Raw genomic sequence first — 17006 nt, 5'->3', positions numbered from 1 at the left:
GACTGTCACAGACACATATTGACATTTGATGAACTAATTCTGTGACATTCTGTGTTATACAGTATATTCCTCTGTGTTTTAGGCATCGAAGGAGTCATAGGGCCCTACTTTTGTAGTGTATTTCAAGGCATGAGTTAGAGCTCAAGTAAGCCGAATACTGGGATTATGTTCATGTCTCATAATTAAAGTGACCTTAACCAGGAAATATGTAAAGAGGAAAGTATTTTTGTTTTTGTTGCAGCTTTGCATGGCATTAATGATTTTTATTGATGGAATAAGGGCTTTGTTTGCTGTGTTTTAGCCATGTTTTACCTTTCCTTGAGCTGGCAGACATTCTGCATTTAGAGAAGGCTGATAGTAGCAGCTGCAACAAACAGGCCTATTGAATTTGTATTGATCATGTTGTGCTCTGGGTTGTTGTGTAGCAACAAAATAGACATAAAAGAACCACATTTCTCAGCAAATAATTGAAATAATGTGGCAAGTGACTGAAGAAACAGGATTGAAGACGTCTGACTGGCAATTATGAGACTATTGGTGTGCATGTAAACCAGGGTTATTATAGTTCTTTTAGTTATTATGCTATAGTTAAACTTTCAAACTAATTGGTACTTGAAATTAAATAAACGTTATAACTGAAATACGCTAAAATATATTTAAAAAAACTTAAATTTCAGCTATTTGCCATGGAAACTTTTTTTTTTTTTTTTTACTTTAACTTGATGTAGGGGAGAGCAGGGCACAGTCTAACACGGGGTTAGTTGTCACACACGGTGCGAAACTTTCCACACATGCCAGCATGACCAAACGTAGTGTATTTACTAGTTGCCATATCAAGATTAGCTAAAAAAGTCTGCAAAAATTAAAAACTCTTTGGAAGATATCACTGAACATTTATTTAACCATAGCAAAAGTAACCATAGAAAATTTCTTTCTCAAGTTTATTTTTCATCTCTGTTTTTGTGTGTGTGTGTGTTTATTTAAAATAGATTCAAACAATTTCAGATTTGTCCTTATACATTTAACACGTAAGATTGTTCTTTAATGCTGATCTAACCAGCAGAAGGCACGAGCCGGGTTTAAATCCCAGTTGTGCATGTGGGGCATGTTCACACTGTTACAATGAGAAACTACTTTTGACAAAATCTCTCCGCACAAACACTTAGATATGACTACAAATGCGTGTTGATCAGTTTAAGCCACACCAAATAAAGGAAGTTGATGTAATCCCTTAATAATAACATAATTTTATAAATAACATTAATTCAATTTATAGTTATCCCAACAAAAGATAATTTTCAAAACTAGCATTTTCAGTTTCAGTTTTCAGCCCGGTGGGTTTTGGTTTTGGAAGTAAGCCATTCTGTGTTTTAGTTGCGTGGGTGATTTATGTGAAGAAATTTAATTGCAATCCTTTTTTCTATTTCCTCTCTGTGCTTTCAACCCTGTGTGTGTGTGTGTGTGTGTGTGTGTGTGTGTGTGTGTGTGTGTTTAGCCTGTTTACCTGAGAGTGTGTACAGGTGCGTAGGTGACCCCCCATCCCCCCCACACACACACACAGACGGGCGCACTCATATAGTTTTAATTTAAGACTATACTTTGATCTTACATAATGAAAGTCTCTCTCACTTTCTTGTGTGGGAGTATTTCTGCTGTTTAAACTGCCATTAAACAAAGAACAGATGCATTGCTCTTTCTCTCACACACCCCACATATTGTGCACTTTATTTGTAGGATTGGAGGGAAAATGCACAGAGAGGCAGATCTATTATAGACATCCATGTGTGTGTGTGTGTGTGTGTGTGTGTGTGATGGGACAAAACCACATTGGCCTCCTTGTGTTTTGAGATGCTCAGTTGAGATTAAATATTTAAAGGGCCAATAGTGCTTTTTCTGTCCATAATAACAAGCACACACACTTTGTGGTTTCAGTGACCTATTGGTTGGTCTACAGTTCATTATTTCTGAATGTGTAAGTTCTGCTCTTTGTTGTTCCATTTAGGTTTGCTTATACAGGGAAAACAAAGTAGGAGATTTAAAAGGCATGTGGGTACTACAATCTGTACAAACGCTTCTTTTAAAAAAAAGTGTCAAGCTCCAATCTGATTGGATTTCTACCCATTTTCTAGAAGTCAGGGTTCATCCGTTTTTATCATCCTCCTGGAAAATCTGAGGAAGAATGGTCTCTGGATTTGTTTGTTTGTTCGAAGCTTGTGCAGTTCATGACATCAGGTCAGTCCATGTAAGTTCTCAAGTCTTAAAAGGTCTACAGTAAGTCAAGTGTTCTGTGTATTTCCGTAATGATTTTTATGCAGTGTAGTTTAAGGCTTTTTTTATTTTCACATTTTCAGCATCCATGGTTTTTCCTGGGTCAAAAATAGTCTTCGGTGGTGGCTGAAAGACATCCACACACACACAGTAAAAACATCCCTACCCGTGCAATCTTTTAGCCCATACTGACAATACATTTAAAATAATGCAATAATAAGTTAGTGATTTTTGCTTGTCTTATTTTGATATCTCATATTATGTATGACCTCTTACCTTGATGTTTTGTTTCTTTTGTTCCTCATTTTTACACTGTTAACATTGTTTACTGATAATTATTTTGGTATACAATAATATCAGTATTAAAAATTAGCATTAAGCATGAATTAACAAATCTAATCTAATTTTCTACCATATACAATTTAATACAATTAGCAGATAGCTAATAACAACAACTTGCTTTCTTCTGGTTTCACATCTAAACTAAATGATTTATGGATAATTTACTACACATTGTCAATATAAATAACCTGAAAATACTGTAGATTATTAAGACTAATTCTTACTAAACACTCTTGCTAAATGGGGTAAGCACACGTGTTTTCATTTCAGAGGTGTTCTGAGTATAATGATACATTAAAGGGTTAGTTCACCCAGAAATTGATGTCATTAATGACTCCCCCTAATGTCGTACCACACCCGTAAGACCTCCGTTCATCACCAGAACACAGTTTAAGATATTTTATATTTAGTCTGAGAGCGTATCCAAGCGTATGCACACTATACTGTCCATGTCCAGAAAGGGAATAAAAACAGAAAGGGAAGAGAAGACAACGCTGAATAAAGTCATTGTTTTTGTTATTTTTGGACCAAAATGTATTTTCGATGCTTCATGAGATTCTAATTAACTAACGGATGTCTCATATGGACTACTTTGATGATGTTTTTATTCCCTTTCTGGACATGGACAGTATAGTGTGCATACACTTGGATACGCTGTCGGACTAACCATAAAATATCTTAAACTGTGTTCTGAAGATGAACGGAGGTCTTACGGGTGTGGAACGACATTGAGGGGAGTCATTCATTAATGACATACATTTCATTTTTTGGTGAACTAACCCTTTAATGATTCGAGAGTTCAGTGTTGGACAGAGCAGTTGTTTTAAATAGTCATTAAAATGAATCGGTTCAAAGGAGTCATTAGGAGGTTCATTGATTCAAGGAGTCAAATGGGGCGGCAGTGGCTCAGTAGTTCATTTAGATTGTCTACAAACTGGAAGGTTTGTATTTCACTCCCTGGTTCCAGCTGACCAAGTGTCAAGGTGTTCGTGAGCAAAGCGCCTTGCAGGGCTAACACTGCCGTCGGGGAATGGGTGAATGTGAGGTAACATGCAAAAGCGCTTTGAATGGCCATGGGTCTGTTAAAAGCACTATATAAATGCAGTCCATTTATCATTTACCATTAGGTCACAAATCAAATTTTCAATGCAGGAAAAATCCTCCATAGTCTTCTAGTGTCGTATGGTCATTCAGAAATCATTCTAAAATGCTGATTTGTTGCTCAAGAAACATTATTTCTTTTTTCTGGATTTTTGATTAATATGAAGTAAAAAAGAACAGCATTTATTTGAATTAGATTTTTTTGTAACATCATAAATATCTTCAATGTTACATTTGGTAAATGAATGTATTGCTGAATAAAAGTATTATTTTCTTTAAAAAAAACACACACACACTGGGCCTTATCATACACCCGACACAATGTAGTCCACACAAGTGTTTTTGGTAGTTTCAGTCTGATGCAGTTTTCATTTTCACGTCCAGCAGCCACGTTGTTTAAACAGCAAATGCACTCGCACCTCTGTTCGCCCATTGGTATTCTGGTCTGAAAACGAGCTGTGTTCAGGCGCATTGTTGGTGTGTTGCTATTTTAAGGAACTGAAAACGCCTGTGCCTGTTGACTTTAGACCAGGTCTCAGTTGGTCCACGGCACAGTCTATTTCAGTTGCACGCATAACTCAATAAGAGACTGAAGAGCAATGTTTAAAAAAACGAATATAAAACATCGATCACCAGTGGATTTTTACAGGCATTTTTTGATTTGTATATGCATACGATAAGAACAAGAAACAAAGTAGAAACTAATGGTCAAATAAATACAGTAAATATACAATAAAACCAAGATACAAATAAAATACAATACACTGCTTTAATTTCAGGAAGGTCTTTTAACATTACTGTTTAGGTAATGACCTACAAAAGACATCTAATAATCAAATATAATATAACACGGCTGTGGTGTGACAAACAGCGGGGCGAGGGACCGCGAGAGCGGGCCGGTGATGAGTGTTAACGAGTGCCAGCTGCATGGCGCACCGGTCTCGTCTCGCGGTCATGTGACGGGAGCATAAATGGAGAAGCAAGGGCAGCGGAAGACGAGAGAGGACCAGGCCTGGAGTTTATGTTGAGTTTTGTTTTACCTGTTATTATGTGTTTGTGGTCGTCCGTGAGGGGCTGCCCACGTTTTATTTTGTGTGTTTGCGGGCAGTCGTCCGTGAGGGGCTGCCCGCGGTTTTACTTTCGTTTTGTTTATTTATTTTGAATTAAAGTTTTGAAACGTTCGCCGGTTCCCGCCTCCTTCCTTCCCATCTACGAACTAATTACAAGGGCATAGTTTTCACTGTACAAATTAAATGATAATCTATTACTAGCTGCGAGTATCTTTCTCTTTGCCTTTTGTTTGATTCACATTAATGACACAGTCAGGGTTTATTAGACGCTGCCCCTTTAAGACCGAAAGCAGATCTTATAATATTTTCTCCCAACTATTAATGCCCATTTAAGACATAAACTTTGTTTAAGTGAATACTCTCCAAGCTGTCATTTTGACATAGGCTATTTGTTGTGTGTATTTGATAGTGTAGACACACACACCATCAGGGTGATGGTTTCAAAGTGCACACGCATAAAGACACCTGGAAACTCTTGCGCGGATTATTGTGCTTTTAATAGCTCTATCTATTTATTAACAAACGAGTTCCACAATTTAGCAATAGTAGAGACTGCATTTTACAATAAGCACAGATTGTGTTGATTCTGGCATTAAGTTTGGGGCTTGGGGGAAACCAATGCTCACTGCTGTGAAGGGAAGCAAGTTGCACAAGGCTGAACGCTGCATTTTTAATAGTTTTACCTCATATCTATTTTTAATTCCTGGCAATCAAATTCGAAAATACAATTAGATTAAAATCACAGGCCTGAAGTGTAACCAGACTAAACTTTTTTTGGCCATCGTTGTCTTTCCTTAAAAGGGACTGTCGTGTTGTGCGCTGTATCCACGTGAGATATTCTCTCTCTCTCTCTCTCTCTCTCTCTCTCTCTCTCTCTCTCTCTCTCTCTCTCTCTCTCTCTCTCTCTCTCTCTCTCTCTCTCTCTCTTTCTTCGCATTTTATGGCGTATTATACATACGAACCCACCACCCTAAACCTACACAAGCGCGTGTCATATATACGCCATAAAGTGCGTATCATATGCACGCGAAAAACAGCGTATCATATGCACGCCAAAATCAGTTTTGGCGTATACATTCCACGACATTGCACACTCGTACTATTTATACGCATTTATGTGTGATCGGGTTGATAAAGCAATTATAAATAGTAAGTGTATTTTCTTCATCTCTCCGATCTCATCTCACCGATAACATTAGAGCTTATCGAAACTGCAGTCTTTCAAAAGTTAGCACCAGGGCTGTTTTAATACCAGGTTTCAGTACCCATCCCTGCTGGCATTTTTCCCATTGTTACACTAGCAAAAGTGGATTCGGACACAGCCTAAGTGCACTTTAGATCATGAGCTCAGGTCGTTAAAATAGGGCCCACTGACTCCAAACTTTTAAGCAGTAGAGTATATTTGCGTGTACAACATGACATAGTCATGAATAAGCTCACAATTATCTACTAGAGTAATTTTCTCTGAGCTGAGTTCATGTTGACCTTGACATTGAAGTTCTTCACATATCCAGCTTTATCAAATCCATTGTCTCTCTTGATTTCTGTAAACTTTTCTCAAATTGTCACACTGTTTCTGTGATGGAGAATGCTTTGCAAATTCCCTTTATGTACCCAACACACACACACCAGCTATGTGGAGCAGGGCTCAGGTGACTGTGTGTGTGTGTGATTTCTCTCTGATGCTTTTCCCGGTTGTAAAAAGCTTGTAGAACAAAATAAGCGTTAACTTCATTAGAGACCATAATCACCCACACTCATAAATATTCACATTATCCTCATCCACAACCCATAAATATTCATATTATTACCGTACTACACTTATGATGTATTACGCCATTACAGAAAGTCTTCACTCCATCCATATTTCCATCCATCACCTTTATTCAGCTCTCAGAGAGTATCGTCATCATAATTTTCGAGACTTTTATACAGTATTTTAGTGCTGTAATATATCACACTTACTCAGCACGGTCTGCACACGCGAACACGCACACACGCGAACACGCACACACGCGAACGCGCGCACACACACACACACACACACACACACACACACACACACACACACACACACACACACACACACACACACACACACACACACACACACACACACACACACACACACACACACACACACACCAGCTGAAAGAGCCTTTATTAATCTTCGGATCAAAGTAAATTCCCATCACACCAAGCGTTCTGTTGCCATGGAAAATGAGGCTGATTGCTGTGGTGATGTGGATGCATGTTTGCATCAGTAGCGGATAACTCTACTGTACTCTCTCTCTCTCTCTCTCTCTCTCTCTCTCTCTCTCTCTCTCTCTCTCTCTCTCTCTCTCTCTCTCTCTCTCTCTCTCTCTCTCTCTCTCTCTCTCTCTAAAGTATATTTCGTCCTTTCAAAACATGAAAAACAACATAAAATTGCTTAAGGCAACTGAACTATTGATGTAGGATTCATATTATATTATATTATATTTTATTATATTATATACATTTTTTCTGGATTTTTTTATGAATAGGAAATTCAAAAGCACAGCATTTTTTTCAATTACAATTTTTTTGTAACATTATAAATGTCTTAACTGTGACTTTTGATTAATTTGATGCATCCTTGGTAAATAAGTGTTGTATTCAAAAGAATAGCATTTCTTATTCTTAAAATCAAAACAAACACATTTGAATTAGAAACTAGAATTTCATAGAGGCAATGCAAATTAATACAAATTAATCATTTAATTTATGTGACGATTGTATATCAGATATCATTTTGTTAAAAAGGATGATGTTTGATAAGCTTGTTTACTATTGTTACACGCTTAAAGCAATGCTAATAGCCATTATAAATGCTGCTGCGTGCAGAATTATTTGGCACTCTGATTTTCTGATCATATTTTTTTACAGGCACACTCTACCAATTCCAAACCACATTAATTTTGCATTTAACCATATCACCAAAAGTGATATGTTCACGAAGGTTAGAAAATCAAAAACACCTTATATTCAGTAACTGCAGTTAAGGCATGACCTTTGGACAGTGACATGCTCATTGGGTTAGCAGGGTCAGACAAAGATAGGCGGCAAAGAAAAGACATGTTAACTGCAAAATAATTAGGAATTAAGTTGAAGAATTAAGTGTGAAACCATCAGGAACCATTTAGTCTCCAGCGCCACCCTTTTCCAGAATTGTAACCTACCTGGAGTCTCCAAGTGCAAGGTGTCAGGATCTCAGAGACTTAAGTTATGTAAAGAATCCCCAAAAATTACCCCCGCTTAATAAGAATCACAAGCTGAAGTGTTGTACAATATATGAAGAATACATATTTTTGTGTAGGCTTTATAGACAGGTTGAAAGGGACTCTCGAAGGACCAGCACCACATCCTCCTGTACCACTGTTTGAGGAATTCATCTTCCAGAATCTGCCTGTAAGTTTTGGGATTTCATTTTTAGTCCATCTCTGAAAAATGGGCTTCAGGATAGGAGATGGACTAAAAATGAAATCCCAAAACTTACTGCCAGATTCTGGAAGATGAATTCCTAAAACACACGTGTGCTACAAGAGGATGTGGTGCTGGTCCTTCAAGAGTCACTCTCAAGCTGTCTCTCAACAGCAGTGAATGTGTTACAGTCATTCACAATGTAATGTTAGTCACAAAATGGACACTGCATATTGCTGTATTGCTTTATTACAGTCTTCACAGCTACATGTTAATGAAGAAGTGTTTCAACACACTGCACAAGAACACTGCACTGAATAACTTTTGTAGCTTTGATAAGGATTAATAAAAAAAAAATGTGTTAAGAATATGCAAAAGGGATGACTCGATACCACAATTTTGGCTTCTGTACAGTACCGTAGTATCAAATTTCAATCAATATACAGGGTCTGTATTTTGGCACTTAATTTGACTCTTTCTAACAGTTTGCGCATAATTTTACTAATTCTAAATATTTAATTCTCTGTTATCTATCATTAGTCTTGTGAAGTTGAGTTCATAATGCCGTTCGCTCACTGGACTGATTCTTAAAGGGGGGGTGAAATGCTGTTTCATGCATACTGATCTTTTTACACTGTTAAAGACATGGAATCCCATACTAAACATGGACAAAGTTTCAAAAGTTAAGGTGGACGTTTGATGGGAGTATTTCTTTGTCAAAAATACTACTTCCGGTTAGTCATAAGTTTCGGCAAGTTTTTTGCGATCATGCGTCCCCTTTGACGTTAATGGGGGCGGAATTTCCTTGTATGGGCCTTACGGACAATTCTACCGGAAGCGCGTGAGAGAGAGCGAGGGAGAGAGCGAAAGCAACAGGCTACGCCCATCAAAGCGCTGGCTCGTAGGCTGCTGCACAGGTGATGTGCACATAACAATGTCACCAAAAAAGTGCGTTTTTGGTTGCCAGACCAAGACAGTCCTGCACAGATTCCCCAAAAACCCCGCGTTAAGGCAACAGTGGATGGAATTTGCTTTTCCGGATCAGCAACTGAGTTGCGCGAATGTTTATATCTGTTCGCTGCATTTCGGTGCCGACTGTTTCATAAACAAGGCCCAGCTCGACGCCGGATTTTCCCGATCGCCTAATGCTGAAGGATGGAGCAGTCCCAACGATAAAGGTCCCAACGTTAGAACCGCAGGCGGTGAGTGAGACTGCTTCAAATGTCTGTGTTTTTGCCTATGCTCATCAAGTAGCCCAAACATGATCACGTATAGTTAATTGATCAATGGAGCATGCGATGTGTAGTGCGTGTACATTTGTTTAGCTGGCCACTATATGTGTAACTTTATGTTTGTGTATTGTAAAAGCACTCCAAACAACAATACACAAAGAGGGGGGAAATATGTTGAACTTAATAAGCGCGCTTCTTCATTCAAATGCGCTACTATTCCGTGTCTTTCTATGTAAACACTAACTTAACCTGCCGTGCAAAACCAGTCCGCTTAATAACGTTACAATTGTCTACACAAACCACATGTAAACACACACACACACACGTGCACAACTGCACTTCCCACATGTACACCTTCAAAGACAAAAATACGACGATATAATTCAAGTATAAATATGTAAATAACACAAGTCGCTAAGCATATTATATAGTTAGTGTGTAACTTGTACCACATAGAGACGTCCTGCTCTAGTCGTTTTTGCTGCTGCTCCTGTTCAACTGCAGCCTCTGGGTCTGATTCCGGATCATAGATGTATGGCTGTATCTGATTAAAAGCCATATTTTTATTTTGAATAAAGTTTTTTTCTCGCTGTTAGGGATGACACAGCTTTACGACGCACTCGACTCAACACAATAGCAGCGCACTGCTGCACACGTCATTATTTAGCTCCGCTCACACGACACGCCCCCACCCGCTCGGCTTTTTTCGGAAAGACTCGGAACAGCGCATCTTTCTTATATAATTATAAAAAAAAATAAAGACTTTTCGGAGATATGCAGGATGCAATGCTACTCTATAGGTACTCAAGATTGACATGACACTGACTGAAACTGAGTGTTTCACCCCCCCTTTAAATGCTCCAGCATGACCACCGTATGCCGCTTTTAACACAATCCACTTGTTTGTCTCGTTAAATAATATTAATATCTACCAGCTAACTTTTTTTAATTACATCTCAAATGAATTATATTCTCTGCGAGAGACATTCTGTGTAAGTGCATAGATAAAAAAAACCTAGATATAACCTTAACAAAAAAGCTCCAATCGTTAAAAACAGCACATTTACAGTTGATGCTGTAATCAGTCCAAAATCAACATAATCCATTGCATGAGATTCTAAGCTTTAAAATTATACCTATTTTGTGTTATTATATAATGTATACAGCTCTAAAAAAAAATCCTGAGACCACTTGACAAATCAATGTTAAGTGGTCTCTTAATTTTTCTCAGAGCTGTATAATATAAATAATATTGTAATAATAAAATAAGTATTTTATCTGTAGTTTCTCAGGATTAGATTGTCCAAATGTAATAATAATTTATATTATGAAAAATATAAAAAGTGTTCTAACAAATGATACACACTTTTTGACTCTTCTTTGAGTTATGAGTCTTTAAATTTGTGTATGTCACTCAGAAAACAACAGTTTTATGAATGTCAAGGACTAAACAAAAAAATCTACCTTTGTTCCAAATGCTGTAACTTTTGATTACTTTAGGATATCCCACATGCAGAACACATATAGGGGAACATCACCAAAAATGATCTGGTTATTGAATATTAAATAAGAAAGATTTTTTATATTTTATAACAAAATAAAAAAAGTATTTTTTCAGCAGTTTCTCAGAATTAGATAATAAATACATAAAAAAAAAAAGATATATAAAAAGTTTGCTAACAAATGATACCTACTGTTTGAGACTCCCTGCTATAGTTTTGGAGTTATAAGTCTTTAAAGTTGTGTTCGCTCAGACAAAAAACCTCTAAAAATACCTCCAGGGCTTGGGGTTAACTGCTGCTAGCTAGAAGTGGGTCTTTGGTTTGTTTGTGTTTTTTTTTTTAGTTCACCGAGAGCTGTAGCAGAGTTTCAGTTTCTTGTGTGATTTTTTTCTTTTTAGTTCTTCTGGATCAAACTGCGCTGCTAATTCAGAGCGCAGCAGCGAATCACAGCGTCTGCTTTATTGAAATATTCTCATACTGGCCTCCTTTTGATTTTTCTCTTCTCTCTGATGAAGTTTGCTTCACAATCGCTATGTAAAGTGCTCCGCCGCTGCGTCCGTGGCGCACAAATGTGTTGATCTGACAGAATAAAACATCCTTTAACAGCACCTCCCTTCCAATCCTGCTGAATTTTTCGGCATGTAATATGACATTTACTGTATAACTGATCAGACGTTGCAGAATAATTCAGTGACTGTCTTTTTTCAGTTCAGCATGTGTAGCAGAAATGGTGGCATTCAGGTTTTCAGTTCCGCTTGGCCTCTCATTTGTTAGCGAGTGTTTTATGCAGTAGATAAAACTGCATGCTTAAATCTCCTTTAACTATTTAATAAATCTTAGATGATAAAATATAATTGACAGCTGCGGATGACATTATAGTAGTCAACCTGATTGTATTAAAGTAACTGTGTCAGCTGAATTATCATGGGCTTTTGCAGCTGAATGTTTCTAGCAAAGCCCTGTATGTGTTTTTTCAGATTCATTTTTTTCATGACTGCTAATCTTTGTCAAACTAAATGCATTCAGTTTCACAAAAATATGATTTGAACTATTTTGCATATTTGTCACATTATTTCTGACACAAAGTGAAAGCTAATTTTAAAAATTATGAACAATTATGATGTTAACACTTTAACTTTAACACTGCATTTTGTTTAAGCATACTGGGATTTAATTAATATACTTTTTTTTTTTAATAAAACGTTTGTAATGGTTTATGTAAATATAAGGTTCCTGAAAAAAGTGTATCACAGTTTCTACAAAAAACAAAAAAAAACAAAAAAAAAAAAACAAGCAGCAAAACTGTTTTCAGCATTGATAATAATAATGTTTATTGAGCAGAAAATCATCTATTAGAGTGATTTCTGAAGGATATAGAGTTGTATACCAGTACACCAGTAGGTGGCAGCAGGTAAGTCTTAACGAGTGAGTCATTGAGTCATTAGTTCAAACGATTCATTCAAACACGGATTCATTTAAAGGGGGGGTGAAATGCTGTTTCATGCATACTGAGCTTTTTACACTGTTAAAGACTTGGATTCCCATCCTAAACATAGACAAAGTTTCAAAAACTAATGTTGGACGTTTGATGGAGTATTTCTGTGTTAAAAATACTCCTTCCGGTTTCTCACAAGTTTCGGCGAGTTTTTTTCGAGTATGGGTCTACTTGACGTTAAATAGATCGGAAGGTCCTTGTATGGGCCGTACGGGCTCTTCTCCTGGTAGGGTGTGCGCGCGCGTGACTAGAGGGAGAGAGAGGAAATGCACGCTGTAAACAGTCTCTCAGGTGCAGATCCAGTCGTCCGTGAACACTTATGACGCGCCGCGCTCCACTTTATTCCTATGGGTGACGTCGAGCGACTTCAACGCTTCAGCACAGCATTCCGGGAAGGCAGCGCTGCATTTGAACCGATTTGAACGCAGAAATGACGGGAAGCTTCAAGGCATCGCTTCAGTCGCGTCGCAAAGTGGATTTCCACGGTCACTGCTGTCACAGGACTTCACCAAATCATACCAAAGAAGTGTGTTTTTGACAGAGCGGTCCTGCTTTGGAAGCAGCCGGTGAGTAAATCAACTTCAAATGTCTCTGCTATTGGCTACCGTCGCGTGAGTAAACATCAGTAAACGATACGATCGCGTGCTTCGTCATTCAAATGCGCTAACGGTTACTCCATTGTTGTTCTGTATAACGTTACACTATTCTGACTCTGACGTGCAAAACCGTTTTGCTTGCTACCTCTAAGGTCTAGTCAATAGTCCATAAACCGAATCATGTCCTCATAAACTGCGCGTAAAGACACACAAAGGCCCCTTAATACAGTACATACCACAGAGACGGACATCCTGATGTTGCCGTTTCTCCTGTTCAATTTATTTCAGCCTCAGATTTGATTGTGGATCATTATCTGTATTAGCTGAAATAGCGATGGGTTTCTCCACGCTTGAGGACATCACCGCTTTGTGCGCGCTCGTCATTCTTTAGCTCCGCCCACACGATACGCCTCCAGGCGCTCGGTTTTTTCCGGAAAGACTCGGTACAGCCCATATTTCTTTTATAAATATGATAAAACTAAAGACTTTTCGGAGATATGAAGGATGCAATACTACTCTATAGGTACTCAAGATTGACATGAGATTGACTGAAACTGAGTGTTTCACCCCCCCTTTAAGAATGAGGCAGTCGTTACAAACAGGTTATTGAATCTTTGATTGAGGATCTGCTTTTTATGCACGACCAGAGCACCTGAACGATTGAGGGTATTAAAATAACATTTAATTAACTTATTGATAAGCAATGCAACATTTGTTCAAACCAGTCATTCAAGGCTATTATTCATGCACTTTATTAACCAGGCAGTCAGTTGCTTAATACCGCAGGAGGTATGGACTGCATAGGAACGGACATGCTTGCTTATTTTAAAATATGTTTTGCAACTAAAAAATACCTATGGCTATAACATTTGACATTTAGTTATATCTGGCTCAGTTGTTAACATTACTGATTTGGTCGACATTGCTATGATAACCGAGCAGTTTAGTTCTAACATCACTAACTTTACTTTCCCACAGAGCACTTCATCAATGCTAATGTCGTCTAGCATTAGCAAAAGCAATAACGCCTATGAGTTGCAGAAATGTACACCATTATAAAGTGCTATCAAAATAGTAAAATCGTATAAAAATGTTGAATAAACACGTTATTTACTTTACCTGTGATGCTGAGCCTAGGCTAGCAGCCTCAGGTCTGTTATAAAAGCCATCGTTTACCTTTGACACATGTGCGTTAGATGAAATCGGGGTTCGATTACCTGCCCTGGGATGGCAGTGAAGTCAATTCAAATGTTTTTTTACTCGTACCCACAAACTTGAATTTGTGTTCATAGTGAAGAATTCGTAGTCGTAGAAATCAGAGTTGTACTCGTGAAGGTTTGCAGTCATCGCTTCTAGAGCCACACTCACATAAAACACTAATGTAATTTTATCGACTCACGTGTATGAAAGTGATCTTACACCATACACTTGTCCCTTCAAGAAATCCACTTGTAGCGGACAAGTGTTAATGTAATATATTGGGCACTATGGGGCACCAGTAGCAGTATGCAGAGTTGGATAATATCCCAAAACATGTCAAGCTGAATCTGCCTATGAAATACCACAACTCTTTAATCGATTTACAGCAGAGTGTCTGTGGAAGTTTTATAAAGTCTGACAACGAAAGAAACGTTACAAATACGCTGTAACGACGTCAGACACTGATGGATTGACTGTATTCATGAAAAGAAAAGCTCTGATTTAGGATTTGCATTTTCAATGATGTCTTAGCATTAGAGAACTGTGTGTTCAAGTAAATGAAAACATGAGTGTGTGGACTGAGGGAAGCTGTTTGGATATGAAGTGCTGGATTCAGTGTGTACGTTGAGCAAAGCTCCAGAGGACAATCAATGAGGTGAAGGACTTCTGAGTTCTGCTGAGCGTGTGTGTGTGTGTGTGTGTGTGCGTACTCTATGAGGTACAGTGCACAGAGACCTGCACCGCTGTAGACCGTCTGCTGTGTGTATGTTCGGATGTGTCATTTTGAATGACAGGGAACAAATTACAAAAGCAGCAGGAAATAGCGGTACTGATTCGAGGACTTCAGGCTGGTAAAGGTTACTGCAGTAACTCATATTTCCTTAGAACAGCATATCAGTTCAACATCACAACAGTAACAATTCTGTTTCACTGGATATTTCTTCATAATAGTTCACGTTAGTTAACTACATTAGGTACCAAACTATGAAAAATACTTTTAAAGCATTTATTAATCATATGTTAATTTCAACATTTACCAATACATTATTCAAATCTGTTGATATTTTTAATGAACCTGAGCAATGTTCCCTCTAAGCTGCGAGCGTGCACAGGCAAAAAAGATGAGGAGAAATCTATTTGAATGTAAATTGAATGAGAAATAATTGCACTGCTAAGTTCAATCGCTATAGTGTTAGAACCGGTGAATGCGGTTTACAGCCAGGTTCATAGAAAGAGAATGATGTGTGTGAGCAGCAATGAGTCATATTTGCCGTCCAAATAGCCTAATATGAGAGGCAATGTGAAACGCAAAGATGTGTGAAATAAAATGTCATCATGTTTTAAAGAAGAATGGCTTGATTAAGTGGTGGAAAAAATGGACCACAGACATTTACAGTTACACACCCACCACAAGTGTAGCGTGCAAACTCAAAACACCTCAGTAATAGAGTTGTGTGTGGTTTGGGTTTAAGGGATGTTTAGATAACTATAAAGTTTACATGTTCCCATTTAATTATTTAAAAAAATATATTTATCAAATTGAAGCATTTAAACTGATATAATATAGTATATCTTATATAGTAGTGGAAAAAAAATTGAAATAGCACATTAAAGTTAATAACTGGATATATAAGGCTAATAATGCTGCATAGTCTTCACAGTATAAATGAAATAGACAAATCCATATTAAAGATACAAAAGTTATTCAGTCAAGAACAGTGAGTTTGATATTTAGTTTGATTAACACATATACTGTAAAAAAATATGGACGTAGTGTCCGTGACGTCACCCAGGATTCCGATAAGCCATTCTGAAGCTTAAAATAGGGGCGAGTCATCACGTGTCTCTCACGGATAACAGAAAATGGGCAAAAAGGCGGGATGTGGACGGAGCTTAGGAGACTCAATGACTGTAGACGGCGGATAAATGGCTATCCACCTGTAACCACGCCCAAACCCCCCCCCCTAAGGGCAAAATTAGCCTTATAGGCCAAAACCACAATTTCTACCAGGCTGTAAACATGTTTTTTTCTGCTGTAAAGTTGAGAATTTTAACATGGGGATCATTTAGATTGTGCTCGTTCTGGAGCCTGTCCCTAGTGGCCAGTCGACGAATTGCAGTTTACATTACTTCCTTATTGGCTTCAAGAGAGATCGCGGGAGGTTGCCGCTTGGATTAACATTAAAAACACAGACAGCAGCAGTATTATTAGGCAGCTGCCACTTTAAGATATAATGCATGGACCCAATATACTGATACTGTACACATGCATTTTATTTCTAGACTGTTTACATTCACTTAACACAACTGTGTTTATTAGGATACTTGTCAAGATGGCCATTTTGACATAGTTTTTGTGTGAAACTGTCCGTTCAAGCGCAAGAAGGCATGAAAGAGAGCTCAATTCAGTATTTGCACACTGTGAGATGAGACTCACGGGGCATTGCTTCAGATGTACAGTTTGCGCACACAAAATATCTCACACCATGCACTAGTTATCTGTTATGCCTTGAATGTTTAAATTGTCACATGCAACACATGCAAACTTTCATGACGGTGCAGCACTGGTCTGATCGGGACAGTCAAAGTTCAGCCATCAGAAGAGAGAATGCATGTGTTCGCTCTTCCTCTCTCGGTGTGCACGTGTGTGTGTACGTGTGTGTGTGTGAGAGAGATAGAGAGAGAAAGCGACAGATGGCTCTCTCAGCCAAGCAGCGACGTGTAAAGGCAATGAAATTATATCTGTGCTTATTTTTTTC

The 17006-nt window shown here is 38.0% G+C and overlaps 2 protein-coding genes across 3 annotated transcripts in view; one reads left to right on the top strand and one right to left on the bottom strand.

The window, feature by feature from the left end:
* Nucleotides 1–14933, bottom strand: part of cd74a (CD74 molecule, major histocompatibility complex, class II invariant chain a) — a 152907-nt gene extending 137974 nt beyond the window's left edge. The window contains exon 1 of the mRNA XM_067456981.1: nt 14925–14933. The gene's annotated coding sequence lies outside the window, so the exon portion shown is untranslated. The remainder of the gene's footprint in view (nt 1–14924) is intronic.
* spock1 (SPARC (osteonectin), cwcv and kazal like domains proteoglycan 1) overlaps nt 1–17006 on the top strand; it is a 274152-nt gene that overhangs the window by 39924 nt on the left and 217222 nt on the right. The gene's annotated exons all lie outside the window — the stretch shown is intronic.

The sequence above is a fragment of the Pseudorasbora parva genome, chromosome 11 (assembly GCF_024679245.1).
Source record: "Pseudorasbora parva isolate DD20220531a chromosome 11, ASM2467924v1, whole genome shotgun sequence".
NCBI classification, from domain to species: domain Eukaryota; kingdom Metazoa; phylum Chordata; class Actinopteri; order Cypriniformes; family Gobionidae; genus Pseudorasbora; species Pseudorasbora parva.
The sequence above is the reverse complement of the archived record's forward strand: the minus strand, read 5'-3'. Positions and strand labels throughout refer to the sequence as shown.